This window comes from Hemitrygon akajei, chromosome 31, assembly GCF_048418815.1.
Source record: "Hemitrygon akajei chromosome 31, sHemAka1.3, whole genome shotgun sequence".
NCBI lineage: Eukaryota > Metazoa > Chordata > Chondrichthyes > Myliobatiformes > Dasyatidae > Hemitrygon > Hemitrygon akajei.
Window position 1 is genome coordinate 3622318 of NC_133154.1, and position 13372 is coordinate 3635689.

Genomic DNA, 13372 nt, shown 5'->3' on the forward strand with positions numbered 1-13372 from the left:
GCTAGCAGCCCATTCCACATGATCAATACCTCTCATTATCTTATACACCTCTATCAGGTCACCTCTCATCCTCCGTCGCTCCAAGGAGAAAAGGCCGAGTTCACTCAACCTATTCTCATAAGGCATGCTCCCCAATCCAGACAACATCCTTGTAAATCTTCTCTGCACCCTTTCTATAGTTTCCACATCCTTCCTGTAGTGAGGTGACCACAACTGAGCACAGTACTCCAAGTGGGGTCTGACCAGGGTCCTATGTAGATGCAACATTACCTCTCGGCTCCTGAATTCAATTTCACGATTGATGAAGGCCAGTTCACCATACGCCATCTTAAAGGATGTTGGCGTGCAAGGTGGTGGACGTGGAACGTTGGGAGTGTCCGTTTGGGAACTGCTCTCTCTGCAGGAACTCACTGATAGGGATGCACGAAAGAGCCTCCCCCTGGCCATGGTGGACTGGCTGGGCCGTCTCCGAGTTCAGCAGGTCGGTCAGCTCCAGTGTGGACAACAGCTGGAGTGTTGGCCCTAAGGCTCCCATGCAGTCAGCAGAGTTCACATTTGGATCCAAGGTCATGACCTTCGCCACCCACAGACCGTCATTGGCCACGGGTTCCGCTGCCATCTGAAGGACCCTCCCCCACCCCCGGCTCCCCTGTTCTCTGCCCATTTGGACCGGATGACCACTACCGCTGACTTGTACAGACTTTCGGAACTGGGGCTGGGCGGTTCCGTCAAAGACGTGGCGGCCATCGGCACTGGCCAGGCTGCCTCAGGAGGTGTCACTGCCGAGGATGTGAAAGGCTGAGTGTGGAGTCGTGGTGGCCTCCGGCTGGTACAACTGGTGCAAGAAGAAAGCCTCATCCCTGAACCACCGCAACAGCTTCCATAAGTCTTCAGTGAGAGGCTGGCAGAAGCAGTTGTGATCCGTGGAGCTGGAGTTCAGGGGCATCGCACAGGTCTCCAGCAGCTTGTTCCTGACATTATCTTCATCGTAGACTTCAGGATGAGTTTTAGGCCTTTGACGGCTACTACCTCACCCAGGTCCAATCTGGTGTTGTCAGCCAGCACTGAAGTCTGAGGATAGTTTGGCAATTTCCCCTTAGATAGGGGTCGTGGCTGGGACAAGGGTGGCCCCTGGGCCCCTGGATTGGACAGAGGGTGACGTGACAATTACAAGGTTCTAGAGAAAAGTCTCCTAGGCCCCAAATAACTCCTCTCCTCCCTCACACCCCAACCGTCCAGTCTGGTTTTGGCATCTGTTCCTCACACCCATTCCCATCGGGAATTCTGTGAGTCCCCACATTACTCCAACAGGCAAGGGTGATGGAACTGAGAAGGTTCAAGGTCTGTGGGTTGTGGAGGGAGGGGAGGGGTGGAGAGAGAGTGAGAAAGAAGGAGAGAGAGAGAGAGAGAGAGGGAGAGGGAGAGAGAGAGAGAGGGAGGTAGAGGGAGACAGAGGGAGAGAGGAGGAGGGAGAGAGAGAGGGAGAGGGAGAGGGGAGAGGAAGGGAGAGGGAGAGACAGAGAGGGAGGGAGAGAGGGAGAGAGGTTGAGGGAGAGAGGGGGAGAGAGGGAGAGAGAGGCAAGATCAAGGTGGCGTGAGATGTTCAAGGTCGGGGAATTGTCTTGAGAGTGTGCGCAGGACAGAGAGAGAAATCGTTGGCCCACAATACTAATTTAAAATGTACACCATTTCAGCTAATTTGTGTATAAGGTTGGTGGGGCACGAGCTTTTCCCCCAGAGACTGCCGTCTTTTAAAACATTTTAGTTCTCTCGAGGTATGAAAACCGGGATATTCCAGGTGACAGGTGACAGGGTGTCCAGAAAATTAGAGGGACCTGTCATTGCAGAAATACACCAGTAGGTGGGAGTATTTCCACAAAAAGAAACACTCAGACCCTTTTCTTGCAACACACACAAAATGCTGGTGGAACGCAGCAGGCCAGGAAGAAGTTCAGTCGACGTTTCGGGCCGAGACCCTTCGTCAGGACTGCGTTCCACCAGCATTTTATGTGTGTTGTTTGAATTTCCAGCATCTGCAGATTTCCTCGTGTTTGCTCCTTCACACCACTTGCCCTTCCACCTGTCTGCATATCGTCCGCAGACTGGGCCACAAAGCCGTCAATTCCTTCATCCAAATCATTGCCATAACATGTGGAAAGAAGCTGTCCCAACACTGAGCCCTGTGGAACAGCACCAGTTACCATCAGCCAACCAGAAAAGCCTCCTTTTATTCTAACTCTTGCCAGGCAGTCAATCTTGTATCCATGCTCATATCTTTCCTGCAATACCATGGGCTCTTACCTTGTTAAGCAGCCTCGTGTGGAACCTGGGATACAGGCCTCTGTGGTATCAAGAAGCGGTGCCCATTATTAAGGACCCCCAGCACCCAACACATTTCCTCTTCTCACTGTTACTGTTAGGAAGGAGGTACGGAATCCTGAAGGCAGAGACTTAGCGTTTCAGGGGTAACTTCGTCCCCTCTGCTATCTGATTCCTAAATGGACATTGAACCATTGAACAATACCTTGCTCTTTAAAATATATGTTATTTCTGTTTTTGCACTATTTTAAATTAAACTGTTTAACATACATCTATATCCTTACTGTCATTGATGTACTTATTTTTCTCTGTATTGTCATGCATTGCATTGTACTGCTGCTGCTAAGTTAACAAATTTCATGACATATACCTGATTCCCCTTTGTCTATCCTGCCTGAAGGAATTCTAATGGAATTGTCAGACAAGATTTCCCCTTAAGGAAACCATGGATTCTTTGGCCTATTTTATCATGTGCCTCCAAGTAGCTCGAAACCCAGCCCTTAATAATAGACTCAAATATCTTACCCACCACTGAAGTCAGGCTAACAGGCCTATAATTTCCTTTCTTCTGCCTCTCTCCCTTCTTAAAGTGTGGAGTGACATTTGCAATTTTCCTGTCCTCCAGAACCATGCCAGATTCTAATGGTTCTTGAAAGATCATTACTAATGCCGCCACAATCTTGTCACTAAATTCTTTCATAATCCTGGGATGAAGTCCATCTGGTCCTGGTGACTTATCTACCTTCAGAATTTTCAGCTTCCCAGTCACTCTCTCATTACCACTTCTCCAGCATTATTTTCCAGTGGTCTAATATCCGCTCTTTTACTCTTTATATGTATGAAAAATCTTTGTATCCTCTTTGATGTTATTGCCTAGCTTGCTTTCATATTTAATCTTTTTGCTCCATATATTTAGTTGTCTTCTGTTGGTTTTAAAAGCTTCCAAATCTCAGAAAGACTTCCCACTATTTTTTGTTATATTATATGTTCTGTTTTTGGCTTTTGTGTTGGCTTTGGCTTCCCTTGTCAGCCATGGTTGCATTATCTTCCGTTTAGAATACTTCTTCATCTTTGTGATTGATCTGCTGCTTCTGAATTGCCCCCAGAAACTCCAGACATTGTTGTTCTAGCATCATCCCTGCTACTGTCCCCTTCCAGTCAACTTTGGCCAACTCCTCCCTCATGGAACTATTAAAAGCCTTTTCTATTTTCTGTTGAATTTTATATCCCACAACCTGCCTATTGTTCGAGGCCTGTTTGTATAAATCCCATCAGGGTCTTTTCGCCGTTGCAGTTTCTTAACTCTACCCACAACGATTCTACATCTTCCGGTCTTATGTCACCTCTTTCGAAGGCTTTGATTTCACTTTCTACCAACAGAGCAACCCCACCCCCACCCATTGCCCACTGGGAGCCAGAGGACACTGACTTTCCCAATGTGTCTCACCTCCAGAAACAGCCTGTGAGTGTGGGGAAACGGCCTGGGGGTGGGAAATTAGCACCATGAATGGACAGCCCTGACCCCACCCCACACTCCCTCACCGAGGACTTGACGCCTGAGCAAGTGGGCTCAGCTCAGCCTGGAAACAGGACACCTGGCTGAAGGTGACCTGGGCCTGAGGTCTCATGTTGGACTCTAGACTCAATCCTGGCTGACAACCAAACTGGGGATCAACCCAGAGATCAGTGCTGGAGCTCTCAGTCCTGTGACCTGAGGCCAGCAGAGACGACAACGGCCAATCCAGGTTTTGTGTTCTGAGCGAGTGAAGTGAAAACTGAGAGCTGGGTACAGCAGCCCAACAGCACTTGGACTGAGGTGGAGACAGTGAGCCTCAGGGTAGAACAATGGCTGTGAGCCCAGACAAGAGACTAAATAGAGGTGATTATGTTGGAGGTTGTCAGGCTGAGAGTATAACAAGAGCTCTGAGCAGTCTCAAGGGGATATGGTTCTGCCAACTGGTGTACTTGGGTGCAGAGAATGTGCAGTAAAGAAGGCCGAAGCCTGTGACCTGGGCTCAGAACCAGCTTGTAGTCAGCATTTGACTTAAAACAAAATTCAAAATAAAGCAAGTTATTTGCACAGCCTCAAACTAAACTCTACCAGCATCCGTGGAAGTGATGAGGGGCACGATAATTCAGAGGCTGTGGTTAGCGGGTCTGAAGTTACAAATACCACAACGCGACAACAGAGAAGTTATAAATAAACAAAACTGAGAAAGAGGGGAGAGGAGATAGTGTGGGGCAAAACAGCCCTGGCTACATCAGTAACCAGTGCAGAAAGATCAAATAGCCACTGCAGAGTAACACAGACAGCAGTGAGGGCACAGGTCTCCCCCTGAGGCAGAGAGGGACTGAGAGACACCGGTCAGTGTACAGATCTCCCCTGAGAGAGAGGGACTGAGAGACACCGGTCAGTGTACAGATCTCCCCTGAGAGAGAGGGACTGAGAGACACTGGTCAGTGTACAGATCTCCAGTGAGAGAGAGGGACTAAGAGACACCGGTCAGTGTACAGATCTCCCCTGAGAGAGAGGTACTGAGAGACACCGGTCAGTGTACAGATCTCCCCTGAGAGAGAGGGACTGAGAGACACCGGTCAGTGTACAGATCTCCCCTGAGAGAGAGGGACTGAGAGACACCGGTCAGTGTACAGATCTCCAGTGAGAGAGAGGGACTAAGAGACACCGGTCAGTGTACAGATCTCCCCTGAGGCAGAGAGGGACTGAGAGACACCGGTCAGTGTACAGATCTCCCCCTGAGACAGAGAGGGACTGAGAGACACTGGTCAGTGTACAAATCTCCGCTGAGAGAGAGGGACTGAGAAACACTGGTTAGTGTACAAATCTCCGCTGAGAGAGAGGGACTGAGAGACACCGGTCAGTGTACAGATCTCCCCCTGAGAGAGAGGGACTGAGAGACACCGGTCATTGTACAGATCTCCCCTGAGAGAGAGGGACTGAGAGACACCGGTCAGTGTACAGATCTCTCCTGAGAGAGAGGGACTGAGAGACACCGGTCAGTGTACAGATCTCTCCTGAGAGAGAGGGACTGAGAGACACCGGTCAGTGTACAGATCGCCCCTGAGAGAGAGGGACTGAGAGACACCGGTCAGTGTACAGATCTCCCCCTGAGAGAGAGGGACTGAGAGACACCGGTCATTGTACAGATCTCCACTGAGAGAGAGGGACTGAGAGTCACCGGTGAATGTTTGGTAGTCTAAGTGCTACCAGTCGCCGCAGGGATTTCTCCGGCACTTTTCCTTATCGAAGGGATTTGGCTTTAAATTTGGTGCCTCATGGGGAGACTTTTCATCTTTAAAACATGTTAACAGTTTCAGGATGGGGAGAGATGGATTCTGTAGGAGTTCCAGATAGAGCAATGCCTTCTTTCATTGGGGTTCTTAATGTGGGGAGGCGTCTCTTTAAATGGGGTTTCTGTGAATGAGAGTTCCCATCTTTAATCGGGGTAGCTTCTGATGTGAAGCTCCGCTAAAAAAGGGTTTGTTACTGAGGTTAACCCTCTGTACAGAGGGTTTGATGGGGTGATTGGTTCCATGAAGAGTTTTCTGATCTTTCAGCTGGGACACTGATGTGTGATACTTTGAGTGTTACAAGTCCCCAGTCTGTACAGAGTCCAGGCAAGTGTGATATCTCATCACCATCTCCATCGCTCACACCCTGTGGTGTAACGCTGTTCTTGGTACCATGAGCACTCTAGAATGTTCTTTTAATTGAGCAGTGAAATATAACTTTCATAAGGACCCGAAATGTACACAGACACTCATACAGAGAGCTCCAGAGAAACCTGGGTGTACACACTCAGACACTGGCAGAGAAATGTGTGTAGATGTTCACACACACACACACACACACACACACACACACACACACACACACACACACACACACACACACACACACACACACACACACACACACACACACACACACACACACACACACACACACACACACACCCCTGATCCGCCAATCCAGGCTGCATTCTGGGTAACCCCTTCTGCACCGTCTCCAAAATCTCCACACCCTTCCTGCGAATCGGGGGACCAGCATAGCACAGCAAATGTGGCCAAACCAAGGCTTTCTGTATTTCCTCTGGTGTCTGAGTGTGAGATCAGAGGACACAGCCTTAGAATTGAGGGACACCATTGAGAATGCAGATGAAGAGGAATTTCTTCAGCTAGAGAGTGAGTGAAACTGGAATTCGTTGGCACAGGCAGCTGTGGCCAAGTTTTTATGTATGAGGTGTGATTGATAAGTTTGTGGCCTAAGGTAGCAGGAGTGAATTTTAGAAAACCTAGCACATTTAGTTTTCAGCATAGTCCCCTCCTACATTTACACACTTAGTCCAGCGGTCATGGAGCATACGGATCTTGGACCTCTGGACAGTGGCCACAGATGGGTGATCGATAAGTTTGTGGTCTAAGGTAGAAGGAGATGAGTTATACCGCTCTCATCACACACACATGCAGTTCAACTCTTTGAGTGATTATGCAGAAAGTTTGAAGTCAATAACTCATATCCTTCTACCTTAGGCCATGAACTTATCAATCACCCCTCGTATATTTAAGTCAGAGGTTGACAGAGTCCTGATTGGTCAGGGTGTGAGTTGATACGGGGAGAAGCCAGGAGATTGGGGCTGAGAGGGAAAATGGATCAGCCGTGATGAAATGGTGGAGTCGACTCAATAGACCAAATGGCCTAATTCTACTCCTATATCTTATGGTCTCATTATATTCCATCTGCCACTTCTTTGCCCATTTGCCCATTCTCCCAATCAGTCTAGGACCTTTTTCAGACACCCTGCTTCCTTCACACCACACACAAAATGCTGGTGGAACACAGCAAGCCAGGCAGCATCTCTAAGGAGAAGCACTGTCGGCGTTTCGGGCCGAGACCCTTCGTCTCGTTCCTCCAGCATTTTATGTCTGTTGTTTGAATTTCCAGCATCTGCAGATTTCCTCGTGTTTGCTCCTTCACACCACTTGCCCTTCCACCTGTCTGCATATCGTCCGCAGACTGGGCCACAAAGCCGTCAATTCCTTCATCCAAATCATTGCCATAACATGTGGAAAGAAGCTGTCCCAACACTGAGCCCTGTGGAACAGCACCAGTTACCAGCAGCCAACCAGAAAAGCCTCCCTTTATTCTCACTCTTTGCCTCCTGCCAGGCAACCAATCTTCAATCCATGCTCATATCTTTCCTGCAATACCATGGGCTTGTAAAGCAGCCTCGTGTGGAACCTGGGATACAGGCCTCTGTGGTATCAAGGAGCAGTGCCCATTATTAAGGACCCCCAGCACCCAACACATTTCCTCTTCTCATTGTTACTGTCAGGAAGGAGGTACGGAATCCTGAAGACAGAGACTTAGCATTTCAAGGGCAACTTCTTCCCCTCTGCTATCTGATTCCTAAATGGACATTGAACCATTGAACAATACCTTGCTCTTTAAAATATATGTTATTTCTGTTTTTGCACTATTTTAAATTAAACTGTTTAACATACATCTATATCCTTACTGTCATTGATGTACTTATTTTTCTCTGTATTGTCATGCATTGCATTGTACTGCTGCTGCTAAGTTAACAAATTTCATGACATATACCTGATTCTCCTTTGTCTATCCTGCCTGAAGGAATTCTAATGGAATTGTCAGACAAGATTTCCCCTTAAGGAAACCATGGATTCTTTGGCCTATTTTATCATGTGCCTCCAAGTAGCTCGAAACCCAGCCCTTAATAATAGACTCAAATATCTTACCCACCACTGAAGTCAGGCTAACAGGCCAATAATTTCCTTTCTTCTGCCTCTCTCCCTTCTTAAAGTGTAGAGTGACATTTGCAATTTTCCTGTCCTCCAGAGCCATGCCAGATTCTAGTGGTTCTTGAAAGATCATTACTAATGCCGCCACAATCTTGTCACTAAATTCTTTCATAATCCTGGGATGAAGTCCATCTGGTCCTGGTGACTTATCTACCTTCAGAATTTTCAGCTTCCCAGTCACTCTCTTCTGCCCCTTGACACTTGCATTTTTGGCATTCTGCTAGTGTTTTCCACAGTGAAGACTGATGCAAAATATTTATTAAGTTCGTCCGCCATTTCTTGGTCTCTCATTACCACTTCTCCAGCATTATTTTCCAGTGGTCTAATATCCGCTCTTTTACTCTTTATATGTATGAAAAATCTTTGTATCCTCTTTGATGTTATTGCCTAGCTTGCTTTCATATTTAATCTTTTTGCTCCATATATATTTTTTTAGTTGCTTCTGTTGGTTTTAAAAGCTTCCAAATCTCAGAAAAGCTTCCCACTATTTTTTGTTATATTATATGTTCTGTTTTTGGCTTTTATGTTGGCTTTGGCTTCCCTTGTCAAACATGGTTGCATTATCTTCCGTTTAGAATACTTCTTCATCTTTGTGATTGATCTACTTCTTCTGAATTGCCCCCAGAAACTCCAGACATTGTTGTTCTGGCCTCATCCCTGCTAATGTCCCCTTCCAGTCAACTTAGGCTAACTCCTCCCTCATGGCACTATTAAAAGCCTTTTCTATTTCCTGTTGAATTTTATATCCCACAACAATCCCTATTGTTTGACGCCTGTATGTATAAATCCCATCAGGGTCTTTTCACCGTTGCAGTTTCTTAACTCTACCCACAACGATTCTACATCTTCCGGTCTTATGTCACCTCTTTCTAAGGCTTTGATTTCATTTTCTACCAACAGAGCAACCCCACCCCCACCCATTGCCCACTGGGTGCCAGAGGACTCTGACTTTCCCAGTGTGTCTCACCTCCAGAAACAGCCTGTGAGTGTGGGGAAACGGCCTGGGGGTGGGAAATTAGCAGCATGAATGGACAGCCCTGACCCCACCCCACACTCCCTCACTGAGGACATGACGCCTGAGCAAGTGGGCTCAGCTCAGCCTGGAAACAGGACACCTGGCTGAAGGTGACCTGGGCTTGAGGTCTCATGTTGGACTCTGGACCCAAACCTGGCTGACGACCAAACTGGGGATCAACCCAGAGATCAGTGCTGGAGCTCTCAGTCCTGTGACCCGAGGCCAGCAGAGACGACAACGGCCAATCCAGGTTTTGGGTTCTGAGCGAGTGAAGTGAAAACTGAGAGCTGGGTACAGCAGCCCAACAGCACTTGGACTGAGGTGGAGACAGTCAGCCTCAGGGTAGAACAATGGCTGTGAGCCCAGACAGGAGACTAAATAGAGGTGATTATGTTGGAGATTGTCAGGCTGAGAGTAGAACAAGAGCTCTGAGCAGTCTCAAGGGGATATGGTTCTGCCAACTGGTGTACTTGGGTGCAGAGAATGAGCAGTAAAGAAGGCCGAAGCCTGTGACCTGGGCTCAGAACCAGCTTGTAGTCAGTGTTTGACTTAAAACAAAACTCAAAATAAAGCAAGTTATTTGCACAGCCAGAAACTAAACTCTACCAGCATCCGTGGAAGTGATGAGGGGCGTGATAATTCAGAGGCTGTGGTTAGCGGGTCTGAAGTCAAAAAAACCACAACGCGACACCAGAAAAGTTATAAATAAACAAAAACGAGCAAGAGGGAAAAGGAGATAATGTGGGGAGAAACAGCCCTGGCCGCAACAGTAACCAGTGCACAGAAAGATCAAATAGCCACTGCAGAGTAACACAGACAGCAGTGAGGGCACAGGTCTCCCCCTGAGGCACAGAGGGACTGAGAGACACTGGTCAGTGTACAGATCTCCCCTGAGAGAGAGGGACTGAGAGACACAGGTCAGTGTACAGATCTCACCCTGAGAGAGAAGGACTGAGAGACACAGGTCAGTGTACAGATCTCCCCCTGAGAGAGAGGGACTGAGAGACACCGGTCAGTGTACAGATCTCCCCTGAGAGAGAGGGACTGAGAGACACTGGTCAATGTACAGATCTCACCCTGAGAGAGAGGGACTAAGAGACACTGGTCAGTGTACAGATCTCCCCCTGAGAGAGAGGGACTGAGAGACACCGGTCAGTGTACAGATCTCCCCTGAGAGAGAGGGACTGAGAGACTCTGGTCAATGTACAGATCTCATCCTGAGAGAGAGGGACTAAGAGACACTGGTCAGTGTACAGATCTCCCCCTGAGAGAGAGGGACTGAGAGACAGAGGCAATATTCCCAGTTGAAGTCTTTGCAGTACCTGGCTTGAAACATTACCTCTGCTTCACTCTCCAGTGACACTTCCCAGTTGAGAGGCTAAAGCATTGGGGAAATTTAAGGCAGACATCGATAGATTCTTGATTATTCAGGGAGTGATGGATATGGGGAGATGGTGACGAATTGGGGGTGAGAGGGAAAATGGATCAGCCATGATGAAATGGCAGAGCAGACTGGATGGGCTGAATGGCCTAATTCGTCTCCTGTATCTTACTGTCTTATGGTCTTCTGCAGCCAACATTTCTGCTCATTGCCTTGACTGATGAAAAGTATAAGTTATTCCTTCTCTGTCCTGCTGTCCACTGTTCTGCCTCTCTTACATGCCCACACACACAGTTGCTGTATTTTCCATTTTTATTTCAGAGGTCCAGCATCTGCAGATCTGTTTTTAAATTTTCATTGTTTCAATGGTTCAGTTTATTAACAGAGAATGTATAGGGTACACAACCCGAAATTCTTACTCTTCACAGAATCCACGAAACAGAAAAAAAACTCCAAAGCCTGAATGATAGAAAACTTTAGGACCACAAAGCCCCCTTCTTTCAACAACAGTCTCGATGTTTATCTCTCCCGCAATGCTTCAGTGTTCTTTCAGAACACAAAACAGTGCAGCCCTGTACAGGCCCTTCGGCCCACGATGTTGTGCAGACCTCTTAACGAGCTCTAAGATCAATCTAACCCCTCCCCCCCATATCGCTGTCCATTTCTCTTTCATCCATGGGCCTATCCAAGAGTCTCTTCAGTGTCACTAATACATTACTGGTGGCAGGGTGAAGATTTGTTTCTACCAAAGGAGGTGTAAGGCGCTCTTTCCCTCCGCTAGCACGCAGGTGCGGCATCTGCTCACCCTCTCCGATCAGGGTCACGAGAACCCATGGCCGAATGAGCAGCTGGTGCATATCACAAGTCCTGGTTATGCGACCACTGACTCCAGGCAAACGATCTCTGAAGAGTATTGATAACGACTGGGGTCACCCGTTTTGTACAGACACTGCCCAGAAGAAGGCAATAGCAAACCGCTTCTGCAGTAAAATTTATGCGGAATAACCATGATGGTGGGAAGGCCATGATTGCTCACGTCATGTGACACGGCGCATTACAACCCTTCAAATGAATCTGCCTCTCCAACCACACCCACAGTGTGTCCCAGGCACTTAACATTCTTTGTGTCAAAAATTTAACTCTGACAATCCCCTATACTTTCCTTCAATCACACTAAAAGTGAGTCTTACACTTGCTGTTCCCACTGTAGAAAAGGTGCCGGGTATCCCATCTAGCATATCCATTCAGGTATGTCCATACATGGCCTTCTCTACTGCCATGATGTGGTCAAACTCAGGTTGGAGGAGTAACACCTCATATACCATCTGGGTAGTCTCCAGCCCCTTGGTATGAACATCGAATTCTCCAACTTCCAGTAATTCCCTCCCTCTCCCTTCCCCCATCCCACTTTTACTTTGCCTCCTTTTCCAGTTGCCTGAATATAGGAGACAGCCAGAAAGTGTGAGTGAGAAAGCGAGTGAGTGAGAGACAGGGAGAGAGAGAGAGAGAATCAGAGAGAGCAAACTCCAAAGAAAGAGAGGGTGACAGAAAGGGACAGAAAGAGAGAGGAAGAGACAGAAAGTGACAGAGAAAAAGAATGAGAGAGGGAAAGACAGTAAGTAAGAAAGAAAGAGCGAGCGATAGAAAGAAAGTCAAGAGGTCGAAGGAGAGTTCGAAAGAGCTGGAAGGAGTAAAGGCATTTTTTCTAAACGGGGATGTGTTTGTAAATCTGAGGTGCAAAGGGATTTGGGAGTTCTCACGTAGAATTTCCTAAAGGTGAACTTGGAGATTGAGTCTGTGGTAAGGAAGGCAAATGCGAAGTTAGCATTCATTTCGAGAGAACTAGTATATAAAAGCAGGATGTAATGCTGAGCCTTTGTAAGACATTGGTCAGATCATACTTGGAGTATTGCGAGCATTTTTGGGAAATGCATGGCAGAGATTCCGAAGGAGGTTGTTGAGAATGTTTCTGGGAATGAAAGGGTTAATGTATGAGGACCGTTTGTTGCCTCTGGGCTTGTACTTGGTGGAGTTTAGAATAATGAGAGGAGATCTCATTGAAACCTGTGGAGAAGATGTTTTCTCCAGTGGGAGAGTCTAGGATCAGAGGGCAGAATTGATGGACATCTCTTTACAACAGTGATAAGGAGGTATCGTTTTTAGCCAGAAAATGGTGAATTTGTAGAATTCTTTGCCACAGACAGCTGTGGAGGCCACGCCTCTGGGTATTTTTAAAGCAGAGGTTGATAGGTTTTTGATTAGTAAGGGCGAGATGGCAGGAGAACAAGGTTGAGAGGGGTAATAAATTGGCCATTGCACAGACTTGATGGGCTGAAAGGCCTAATTCTGCTCCTACTGTGTGTCTGATGGTCTAACCGAGGGCAACTCCTCTCTCATGCCTCGGTAATTCCCTTCACTCCACTGTGATACTGATACGTCTGATTTTAGCTTCAGCCACCGGACTTTGACTTCTCAACTTTTAAGCTTTAAGCTTAACAAGCACCAGACTAACTGATGATGGGACCCTGAAGTCCAGGCTGGAAAACAGGGCTTGCTAATGGCCAGCCCATTGAATCTGCACCACCCAATTACACCCAATTAGCCTACTTACTGGTAAGTCTTTGGACTGTGGGAGGAAACTGGAGCACCCAGAGGGACCCACACAGTCATGGGCAGAACTCCTTACAGATGGCAGCGGGAATTGAACCTTCTCTGGTAGAGCAAACTGTTGTGCTAACCACTACGCTACTGTACTGCACTGGTATCAGAATACCTTCCAATAACTTGTGCACTGCTGATGTAACACTTACAACTTT